General features: G+C 40.8%; 5 non-coding genes across 5 annotated transcripts; 2 read left to right on the forward strand and 3 right to left on the reverse strand.

The window, feature by feature from the left end:
* Positions 1-1452: 1452 nt before the first annotated feature.
* Positions 1453-1526, forward strand: trnat-agu (transfer RNA threonine (anticodon AGU)). Its single transcript has one exon. It is a non-coding gene; the product is annotated as a tRNA-Thr (tRNA).
* A 606-nt stretch (positions 1527-2132) lies between these two features.
* Positions 2133-2214, reverse strand: trnal-aag (transfer RNA leucine (anticodon AAG)). The gene has a single exon. It is a non-coding gene; the product is annotated as a tRNA-Leu (tRNA).
* A 4187-nt stretch (positions 2215-6401) lies between these two features.
* Positions 6402-6475, forward strand: trnat-agu (transfer RNA threonine (anticodon AGU)). Its single transcript has one exon. It is a non-coding gene; the product is annotated as a tRNA-Thr (tRNA).
* A 604-nt stretch (positions 6476-7079) lies between these two features.
* trnal-aag (transfer RNA leucine (anticodon AAG)) lies at positions 7080-7161 on the reverse strand. The gene has a single exon. It is a non-coding gene; the product is annotated as a tRNA-Leu (tRNA).
* Positions 7162-11669: 4508 nt separating this feature from the next.
* On the reverse strand, positions 11670-11751 carry trnal-aag (transfer RNA leucine (anticodon AAG)). Its single transcript has one exon. It is a non-coding gene; the product is annotated as a tRNA-Leu (tRNA).
* Between the last annotated feature and the right edge of the window lie 572 nt (positions 11752-12323).

The following is a 12323-nucleotide window of genomic DNA, read 5'->3' on the forward strand; positions in this document are numbered from 1 at the left end:
AAAGAAGGAAAAGAACAGAAGACAAACATGCGAACACTTCTCTGACCATTAGCAAGAAATGTGATCACTAACACATCTTTGGAGTCTGAATATTATTTATCCCTCCAAGTCTTTGATCTGCAGAGGTTCGTAATTTTCAAAATAATTTTTACTTTCTTGTGTCCTACTTTTAGTCTGTGCTGTACAAATCACTACTTCTGCTTTGAAAGTGAGAAATTTTTGTTCATCAGCAATCAACGAATTCTTTGTTGGCAGATCATGCACTTTACACACCCGACTGTAATCCATCTGTATTCTGGATATTAATAGATCTAAAACGCACAGTCTTCTGCACTTTCTGCAGAGTCTCTGCATGTGAGATGTCTATTTCTTTCTGAATGCGCTGCTCTGCCACAGATTTCTAATTTACCGGACACCCTGCATTAGCAAAGCCTTGTTCACCTTCACTAGGTTCAAGAACAGTTACTTCCCCTCAATCACCTGCCTCTTGCACAAAACAGGCTAACTACACTCATTCTGTAACTCGTGTTCCCACAACCAATGATCTCTCTGTAAGGAGTCTTTCTCTTGTTATTTCATGATCTAGTGATTTATTGCTATTTATTTATATTTGCGTTTTCACAGTTTCTTGTTCATTGATCCTGTTTACAGTTACTGTTCTATAGATTGCTGAGTATACCCGCAGGAAACAGAACCTCGCTGTTGGATGTATGTGGTGACATGCACCGATAATAAATTTTACTTTGAACTTTGAAATACCTTTTGGCCTAATGACTTCTCCATTATTACCATAGTGATGACTGGATACGGACTGGATTCCCATACACTAAAATGGCTACACCAGAAAGGGTTTGCTTAGTGTTTTCCTTTATCAATATCCAGAGGTCCCACCAGGATCTCCTTTTAGAGAAAGACATGGCATGTGACCGGAATATGTGTAAGGGAGCACTCCGGATCTAGTGATAATATTTCCATTTGTTTCAGGATAATTATAGAGAAGGATAGGTCTGGTCCTTGGGTTGAAATCACAAATTGGAGAAAGGCCAAATTGATGGCATCAGAAAGGATTGGGAGAGGTTGCTTTCTGACAAATGGAGGTTTTTCATAGGAGGCCTTAAAAGCGAAACTTCGGGAGTAATAAATTTGTATGCCCCTGGCAGAATAAAACAGGAGGCTATCAGGTTTAGGGGATCTCGGTGTTCCAGACATAGAGGACATAGTTACGAAGAAGTAGGTGTGTAGCAGGTATAGGCAGAAAGGAATAAATAATGTACTTGAGAGGTGGTGAACATGTATTACGCAGGCAGACTATATAGGGGTGATTTTCTCAGTAGGGTCGACTTTGATTTACGTCGTCTTTACAGTTTGAATCCGAAACAATTCCCTCGCTAGTAGATGAAGAATAGTTAATGCAAATTAACTATCATCATTACAGTTGCCTTTTAGTGTGAGGGTTCCGTGGCTTAACTGGTCAAAGCGCCTGTCTAGTAAACAGGAGATCCTGGGTTCAACTCCCAGCGGAGCCTTCAAGTTATGGGGTGAATTGCCAAGGGAAGAAAGCTACGAAGCAGAAATATGCTCACTGCAAATCATAAATTACACTTCAAGGAACGGAACATATTATTCCTCGAAAATGTGGTAAGTCTGGTGCTCTCTGCGGAACAAGAAGCAGGACGATGGAGTCATATATAGATATTTTTGCTGTAGTGTTTTTACATTGGTGGTCAGCTTTACTAAATTGCCTGGTCTTACTGAGGAATATCACACTGAGTTTCATACATCTTTCCTGTTGAACTCCGAAGAGTTCGCTGCCTATTTGAAGAAACCGGACAGACGGTGTCACTGAAATGAAGTCAAATACATATTGATGTTAATTACCTTTTCACCCACTTCTCTCGTTAAATAGAGGTCCCGAATCCCACCCATCCACACGATGCCCTGCCTGATCTAGAGTGTACAACAGTCACACAATTATTTCGTTGGCCATGACACCAATATACTGTAGTATTATCCAGGAATATAGTCATGATGATTTGTGATTCTTATATTTAGCTCTGCAAAACGTTTCTGGCTTCACTTTAATACCACAACTGAAACCCTGTCAGAAAAGTACAAATACGTGTACTCTGCAATGGCAGTGGTGGGATTCGAACCCACGCCTCCTTGGAGACTGGAGCCTTAATCCAGCGCCTTAGACCGCTCGGCCACACTACCACGTTTTTTAGCTGATACACAGTGACGTGATTTGTTGCTGACCTTAATCTTCAAAGCGTATCATCGGTATAATAATTTGAAATATTCTTCCACATACTATGCTTGAGGTTCCGTGCATTTTCCATTTTTTTCCAACCCAAAGCATTCCAGAGGGAACACTGGTACAGAGTTGCCTCTTCAAATTGCCGAGTGCCAGATGTCACTGTCAGTATTCTCTGTATATTCCTGGAACCGTAGGGATAAATATTCACATTTCCAGCCAAGGCGAATAGTAAAATCACCCCCTAACGACCGATGTTGTCTCATTCAGCGAACTTTGCACGAGTACGCCAAAATGTTGCAAGGTTTTCATTCACATGAACCAATCCCAGCGCCGCGCCCTGACATTTCAAATTAAAACACTCACGTTGACAACGGTTCTCGAAACCTATATTTGGCTCTTTCTGGGATATTTAAAGCTGATCGAAAATACAAAAACAAACCTCCAATATGAGTTGAAACGGATTTTGTGAAGTTGTTTTAGGATTAAATAGCATTGACTTGCAAATACACCGCACCAGACACTGTTCCACCTGTACTGTCCAAATTTTTAATTTAAAAAGTGATGAAGATTACAATCTTCAAACAGTGCTTCTGCAGGGACAAGGTACCAGGTCATTTGGACACTTATGTGTTTGTGAGGTGACAAATTCCAGGTTGTTTCCTGAACCAAGGGAAATACAAAACAAATCAGCAGGAAGCAAACTGCGCAGCTCTGTCATTCAATCACGTCATGGCTGATCAGTTGTCTGCCCAACTCCTCACTTCCACCGATCTTGTTAATTTATCGTTTACTTTTTCATTAATCATTTATTTCCCAACTTATGAATAGTGGAGGACTCTATCTCCTCGGCATTTTGCCTAATTAACTCAGTGGTTGACAACGACATGAAAGAAAAGGGATCCTCTGATTGACATGTTTTGTGAATGACTCGATTACTTCAATCCATGACTTAAATTGTTCGATTCTCTGCCATCACACGACATCAGCCCCTCGAATTCCAACCGTATTTGTCATTGTGGAGAAAATACCATCTCTGGAAGCAAAAACTGTTATTGACTTATTACTTAATCACTCATTAGTAGAAGTTCAACACGCTTGCCTTTGCACCACGGAGCACACAGTTACATCCATTAGTGCAGAAAGATAAACTTACTGAAGAGCAGACTGCAATTTATGGAAAACTATCTTCCGTCTGCCCTCGTTTCTCTCAGGTAGAGGGAAAACTAGCAACAATCCAGCAACAATGAATATATTTGAGACAGGTTTTTTTTAAATAACAAATAAAACATTTATTCAACACTGCTAAAAAGAAAATCCCAAAGTAAAGAAACGACTAACTTAACCGGAATTCAGCTGCCATACGGCAGCTAGAACAGTTCTTAAAGCAAGAAATGCGAACTCTGTTCTTTAAAGTAGTATTGCAAAAAGTCCAATACGATTTACAATCAACTAAAGGAAAGACTTTCCTTGAATTAAATCCTTTTTTGTTACGTTACTGCTGATCCCAGCCGAAGTATGCTTTGCCGAGGGATTTACCATCGAAGGCAATAAAATGCCTAAAGGCACTGACCTCTCCCTGGCGAAACTCTGCATCCAACTCTTTCTGCTCACACGCGACATCAACTTTCCTCGATCTTTCAGCTTCCCCAACTTCGATGAATCTTCACTCTCGGACTGCACTTTAACTGGCAGTATTGTTAACTGACAAAACTGCCAGTAATAACCTTTGATATAAGGCAGAAAGTAAAACGCCACTTTAAAATAAAACTGCGTCATAACATAGAATACGCAGCGAAACGGGAGTCTCTGGCCAATTCAACCACGGACTGCTGCCCCCCAACACTGGGATGTGTTCTCCTTTAAAACCCTGTTGAAGAACAGCCTCATGACCTCTCACTGGCCGGAAAATGACGTTACTCCACCATCAGAAGACCATTACCTCTTGTCCAGTACATCCTCAATTACATCGTAGTCATATGACAGGTACAAGATACCCGCGGGTACGTAACACCATTTTGTTATATCGCAGCTCCCTCAACAACGTTTCACAGTCAACTGGAGGGCAAGAATTGTAGGTGACGCTGCACAATTTTCCAGTCTGATCTGAAACAAAAACACATCACATGGGCTTCCCCTCCTATCGACAGCAGCGCGATACCGATCTTCTGCTGCAGCAGTGTGGTTCCGGAGAAGATCCCGTGAGCGGTTTTCAGCGTAACTTCCCCGGGAGCACAGTGCCACATCCTGACATTGACCGCAGAATTCTGGATTCCTTGCAAATTCCGCAGTGATTAAAATAGATTTTGTAGAACAATCAATGTGTCTCTTGCTTATGGTTGCGGGGATTTCCATTTTCCTCATGAAACCCTAATTAATTCACCTGAATGGAATGACGTTTTCAGATACCTCCGTGAACCAGGCATCCTGCTGCAACATTTCTGCGGCGCTTCAGATCGCACGGTTGTTCTTCATTTAGTAATGTTTATTGGCAGTTGGCTGACCAATGTGAGATACAGTACCGATACTTACAGTATCATACAAACACACTAAATACTTTTCTTCCAGAAAGTCTTCCACCACAGTCCAATTCACATTTATGTCACTATGACTCTATTTAGCAGGAGGAGCATTAAACTTCCCTGATTATTAGCAAACAAACTTTTAGCTTTACTTTGTAAGCCTAAAAGGGCGGGAGTAAACAATGAAAGAAGGAAGAGAACAGAAGACAAACATGCGACCACTTCTCTGACCATTAGCAAGAAATGTGATCATTAACACATCTTTGGAGTCTGAATATTATTTATCCCTCCGTCTTTGATCTGCAGAGGTTCGTAATTTTCAATATCAGTTTACTTTTTTGTGTCCTACTTTTAGTCTGTGCTGTACAAATCACTACTTCTGCTTTGAAAGTGAGAAATTTTTGTTCATCAACAATCAACGAATTCTTTGAAGGCAGATCATGCACTTTACACACCTGACTGTAATCCATCTGTATTCTGGATATTAATAGCTCTAAAAAGCACAGTCTTCTGCACTTTCTGCAGAGTCTCTGCATGTGAGATGCCTATTTTTTTCCTGAATGCGCTGCTCTACCACAGAATTCTTATTTACAGGAGACCCTGTATTAGCAGTGCTTTGTTCCCCTTCACTAGGTTCAAGAATACTTACTTCCCCTCAAACACCTGTCTCTTGCACAAAACAGGCTAACTACTAACATTCTGTAACTAGTGTTCCCACAACCAATGATCTCTCTTTAAGAAGTCTTTTTCTTGTTATTTCATGATCTCGTGATTTATTGCTATTTATTTATAATTGCGTTTTCACAGGTACTTGTTCATTGATCCTGTTTACAGTTACTGTTCTATAGATTGCTGGGTATACCCGCAGGAAAAAGAACCTCACTGTTGGATGCATGTGGTGACATTCACCGATAATGAATTTTACTTTGAACTTTGAAATACCTTTTTGGCCTAATGACTTCTCCATTACTACCATAGAGATGACTGGATTCCCATACACTAAAAAGGCTACATGTGATAGGGTTTGCTTAGTGTTTTCCTTTATCAATATCCAGGGGTCCCACCAGGATCTCCTTTTAGAGGAAGGCATGGCATGTGACCGGAATATGTGTAAGGGAGCACTTTGGATCCAGTGATAATATTTTCATTTGTTTCAGGATAACTATAGAGAAGGATGGGTCTGGTCCTTGGGTTGAAATCATAAATTGGAGAAAGGCCAAATTGATGGCATCAGAAAGGATTGGGAGAGGTTGCTTTCTGACAAATGGAGGTTTTTCATAGGAGGCCTTAAAAGCGAAACGTCGGGAGTAATAAATTTGTATGCCCCTGGCAGAATAAAACAGGAGGCTATCAGGTTTAGGGGATCTCGGTGTTCCAGACATAGAGGACATAGTTACGAAGAAGTAGGTGTGTAGCAGGTATAGGTAGAAAGGAATAAATAATGTACTTGAGAGGGGGTGAACATTTATTACGCAGGCAGACTATATAGGGGTGATTTTCTCAGTAGGGTCTACTTTGATTTATGTCGTCTTTACAGTTTGAGTCCGAAACAATTCCCTCGCAAGTAGATGAAGAATAGTTACTGCAAATTAACTATCATCATTACATTTGCCTTTTAGTGTGAGGGTTCCGTGGCTTAACTGGTCAAAGCGCCTGTCTAGTAAACAGGAGATCCTGGGTTCAACTCCCAGCGGAGCCTTTGTGCTATGGGGTGAATGCCATGGGAAGAAAGCTACGAAGCAGAAAATGCTCACTGCAAATCATAAATTACACTTCAAGGAATGAAACATATTATTCCTCGAAAATGTGGTAAGTCTGGTGCTCTCTGCGGAGCAAGAAACACGACGACGGAGTCATATATCGATACTTTTGCTGCAGTGTTTTTACATTGGTGGTCAGCTTTACTAAATTGCCTGGTCTTACTGAGGAATATCCCATTGAGTTTCATACATCTTTCCTGTTGAACTCCGAAGAGTTCGCTGCCTATTTCAAGAAACCGGAAAGACGGTGTCACTGAAATGATGTCAAATACATATTGATGTTAATTACCTTTACACCCGCTACTTTCGTTAAATAGAGCTCACGAATCCCACCCTTCCACCCGATGCCCTGCCTGATCTAGAGGGTACAGCAGTCACACAATTATTTAGTTGGCCATGACACCGATATACTGTAGCATTATCCAGGAACATAGGCATGATGATTTGTGATTCTTATATTTAGCTCTGCAAAACGTTTCTGGTTTCACTTTAATACCACAACTGAAACCCTGTCAGAAAAGTACAAATACGTGTACTCTGCAATGGCAGTGGTGGGATTCGAACCCACGCCTCCTTGGAGACTGGAGCCTTAATCCAGCGCCTTAGACCGCTCGGCCACACTACCACGTTTTTTAGCTGATACACAGTGACGTGATTTGTTGCTGACCTTAATCTTCAAAGCGTATCGTCGGTAAAATAATTAGAAATATTCCAATATGAGTTGAAACAGATTTTGTGAAGTTGTTTTAGGATTAAATAGCATTGACTTGCAATTACACCGCACCAGACACTGTTCCATTTGCACTGTCCGAATTTTTTAAATTTAAAAAGTGATGAAGATTACAATCTTCAAACAGTGCTTCTGCGGGGACAAGGTACCAGGTCATTTGGACACTTGTGTGTTTGTGAGGTAACAAATTCCAGGTTGTTTCCTGAACCACGGGAAATACAAAACAAATCAGCAGGAAGAAAACTGCGCAGCTCTGTCATTCAATCACGTCATAGCTGATCAGTTGTCTGCCCAACTCCTCACTTCCACCGATCTTGTTAATTTTTCGTTTTCTTTTTCATTAATCATTTATTTCCCGCCTTCTGAATAGTGGAGGACTCTATCTCCTCGGCATTTTGCCTAATTTATTCAGTGGATGACAACGACCTGAAAGAAATGGGATCCTCTGATTGACATGTTTTGTGAATGACTCGATTACTTCAATCCATTACTTAAATTGTTCGATTCTCTGCCATCACACGACATCAGCCCCTCGAATTCCAACCGTATATGTCATTGTATAGAAAATACCATCTCTGGAAGCAAAAACTGTTATTGACTTATTACTTAATCACTCATTAGTAGAAGTTCAACACGCTTGCCTTTGCACCACGGAGCACACAGTTACATCCTTTAGTGCAGAAAGATAAACTTACTGAAGAGCAGACCGCAATTTATGGAGAACAATCTTCCGTCTGCCCTCGTTTCACTCAGGAAGAGGGAAAACTAGCAACAATCCAGCAACAATGAATATATTTGAGACAGGTTTTTTTTTAAATAACAAATAAAACATTTATTCAACACTGCGAAAAAAAATCCCACAGTAAAGAATCGACTAACTTAACCGGAATTCAGCTGCCATACGGCAGCTAGAACAGTTCTTAAAGCAGGAAATGCGAACTCTGTTCTTTAAAGTAGTATTGCAAAAAGTCCAAAATGATTTACAATCAACTAAAGGAAAGAGTTTCCTTGAATTAAATCCTTTTTTGTGACGTTACTGCTGATCCCAGCCGAAGTATGCTTTGCTGAAGGATTTACCATTGAAGGAAATAAAACGGCCTAAAGGCACTGACCTCTCCCTGGCGAAACTCTGCATCCCACTCTTTCTGCTCACACGCGACATCAAGTTTCCTAGATCTTTCCGCTTCCCCAACTTCGATGAATCTTCACTCTCGGACTGCACTTTAACTGGCAGTATTGTTAACTGACAAAACTGCCAGTAATAACCTTTGATATAAGGCAGAAAGTAAAACAGCACTTTAAAATAAAACTGCGTCATAACATAGAATACGCAGCGAAACGGGAGTCTCTCGCCAATTCAACCACGGACCGCTGCCCCCAACACTGGGAGGTGTTCTATTTTAAAACCCTGTTGAAAAACTGCCACATGACCTCTCACTGGCCGGAAAATGACGTCACTCCACCATCAGAAGACCATTACCTCTTGTTCAGTACATCCTCAATTACATCGTGGTCATATGACAGGTACAAGATACCCGCGGGTACGTAACACCATTTTGTTATATCCATGCTTCCTCAACAACGTTTCACAGTCAACTGGACGGCAAGAATTGTAGGTGACGCAGCAGAATTTTTCAGTCTGATCTGAAACAAAAAAAAATCGCATGGGCTTCCCCTCCTATCGACGGCAGCGCGATGCCGATCTTCTGCTGCAGTAGTGTGGTTCCGGAGAAGATCCCGTGAGCGGTTTTCAGCGTAACTTCCCCGGGAGCACAGTACCACATCCTGACATTGACAGCAGAATTCTGGATTCCTTGCAAATTCCACAGTGATTAAAATAGAATTTGTAGAACAACCAATGTGTCTCTTGCTTATGGTTTCGGCGATTTCCATTTTCCTCATGAAACCCCAATTAATTCACCTGAATGGAATGACGTTTTCAGATCCCTCCGTGAACCAGGCATCCTGCTGCAACATTTCTGCGGCGCTTCAGATCGCACGGTTGTTCTTCATTTAGTAATGTTTATTGACATCTGGCTGACCAATGTGAGATACAGTACCGATACCTACAGTATCATACAGACACACCAAATACTTTTCTTCCAGAAAGTCTTCCACCACAGTCCAATTCACATTTATGTCACTATGATTCTATTTAGCAGGAGGAGCATTAAACTTCCCTGATTATTAGCAAACAAACTTTTAGCATTACATTGTAAGCCGAAAAGGGCGGGAGTATACAATGAAAGAAGGAAAAGAACAGAAGACAAACATGCGACCACTTCTCTGACCATTAGCAAGAAATGTGATCACTAACACATCTTTGGAGTCTGAATATTATTTATCCCTCCAAGTCTTTGATCCGTCCAAGTCTTTGATCTGCAGAGGTTCGTAATTTTCAATAACATTTTACTTTTTTGTGTCCTACTTTTAGTCTGTGCTGTACGAATCACTACTTCTGCTTTGAAAGTGAGAAATTTTTGTTCATCAACAATCAACGAATTCTTTGTTGGCAGATCATGCACTTTACACACCTGACTGTAATCCATCTGTATTCTGGATATTAATAGCTTTAAAAAGCACAGTCTTCTGCACTTTCTGCAGAGTCTCTGCATGCGAGATCTCCATTTCTTCCTGAATGCGCTGCTCTACCACAGATTTCTTATTTACCGGACACCCTGTATTAGCAGTGCTGTGTTCCCCTTCACTAGGTTCAAGAATACTTACTTCCCCTCAATCACCTGTCTCTTGCACAAAACAGGCTATCTACTAACATTCTGTAACTAGTGTTCCCACAACCAAGGATCTCTTTTTAAGAAGTCTTTTTCTTGTTATTTCATGTTCTCTTGATTTATTGCTATTTATTTATAATTGCGTTTTCACAGTTTCTTGTTCATTGATCCGGTTTACAATTACTGTTCTATAGATTGCTGAGTATACCCGCAGGAAAAAAGAACCTCACTGTTGGATGTATGTGGTGACATGCACCGATAATAAATTTTACTTTGAACTTTGAAATACCTTTTTGGCCTAATGACTTCTCCATTATTCCCATAGTGATGACTGGATACTGACTGGATTCCCATACACTAAAAGGGCTACATGTGATAGAGTTTGCTTAGTGTTTTCCTTTATAAATATCCAGAGGTCCCACCAGGATCTCCTTTTAGAGGAAGACATGGCATGTGACCGGAATATGTGTAAGGGAGCACTTTGAATTCAGTGATAATATTTCCATTTGTTTCAGGACAACTATAGAGAAGGATAGGTCTGGTCCTTGGGTTGAAATCATAAATTGGAGAAAGGCCAAATTGACGCCATCAGAAAGGATTGGGAGAGGTTGTTTTCTGACAAATGGAGGTTTTTCATAGGCGGCCTTAAAAGCGAAACTTCGGGAGTAATGAATTTGTATGCCCCTGCCAGAATAAAACAGGAGGCTATCAGGTTTAGGGAATCTCGGTGTTCCAGACATAGAGGGCATAGTTACGAAGAAGTATGTGTGTAGCATGTATTGGCAGACAGGAATAAATAATGTACTTGATAGGTCGTGAACATATATTACGCAGGCAGACTGTATACTGGTGATTTTCTCAGTAGGGTCTACTTTGATTTATGTCGTCTTTACAGTTTGAATCCGAAACAATTCCCTCGCTAGTAGATGAAGAACTATAATCATTACAGTATTAACTATCATCATTACAGTTGCCTTTTAGTGTGAGGGTTCCGTGGCTTAACTGGTCAAAGAGCCTGTCTAGTAAACAGGAGATCCTGGGTTCAACTCCCAGCGCAGCCTTTAAGCTATGGGGTGAATTGCCATGGGAAGAAAGCTACGAAGCAGAAATATGCTCACTGCAAATCATAAATTACACATTCAAGGAATGGAACATATTATTCCTCGAAAATGTGATAAGTCTGGTGCTCTCTGCGGAGCAAGAAACAGGACGACGGAGTCATATATAGATATTTTTGCTATAGTGTTTTTACATTGTTGGTCAGCTTTACTAAATTGCCTGGTCTTACTGAGGATTATCCCATTGAGTTTCATGCATCTTTCCTATTGAACTCCGAAGAGTTCGCTGCCTATTTCAAGAAACCGTAAAGACGGTGTCACTGAAATGAAGACAAATACATATTGATGTTAATTACTTTTTCACCCGCTACTCTCGTTAAATAGAGGTCACGAACCCCACCCATCCCCACGATGCCCTGCCTATCTAGACTGTACAGCAGTCACACAATAATATAGTTGGCCATGAAACCAATATACTGTACTATTATCCAGGAACATAGTCATGATGATTTGAGATTCTTATATTTAGCTCTGCAAAACATTTCAGGTTTCACCTCTATACCACAACTGAAACCCTGGCGGAAAAGAACAAATACGTGTACGTACTCCACAATGGCAGTGGTGGGATTCGAACCCACGCCTCCTTGGAGACTGGAGCCTTAATCCAGCGCCTTAGACCGCTCGGCCACACTACCACGTTTTTTAACTGTTACACAGTGACGTGATTTGTTGCTGACCTTAATCTTCAAAGCGTATCATCGGTATAATAATTAGAAATATTATCCCACATACTATGCTTGAGGTTCCGTGCATTTTCCATTTTTTCCAACCAAAAGCATTCCAGAGGGAACACTGGTACAGAGTTGCCTCTTCAAATTGCCGAGTGCCAGTCAATGCTTTTCCAGATGTCACTGTGAGTATTCTCAGTATATTGATGGAACAGTAGGGATAAATATTCACATTCCCAGCCGTCGAATAGTAAAATCACCCCCTAACGACCGATGTTGTCTCAGTCAGCGACTTTTGCACTAGTACGCCAAAATGTTGCAAGGTTTTCATTCACATCAAACAATCCCAGCCCCGAGCCCTGACATTTCAAATTAAAACACTCACGTTGACAACGGTTCTCGAAACATATACTTGGCTCTTTCTGGGATATTTAAAGCTATTCGAAAATACAAACACAAACCTTCAATATGAGTTGAAACAGATTTTGTGAAGTTGTTTTAGGATTAAATAGCATTGACTTGCAATTACACCGCACCAG

The sequence above is a fragment of the Hypanus sabinus genome, chromosome 24, assembly GCF_030144855.1.
Source record: "Hypanus sabinus isolate sHypSab1 chromosome 24, sHypSab1.hap1, whole genome shotgun sequence".
Lineage (NCBI taxonomy): Eukaryota > Metazoa > Chordata > Chondrichthyes > Myliobatiformes > Dasyatidae > Hypanus > Hypanus sabinus.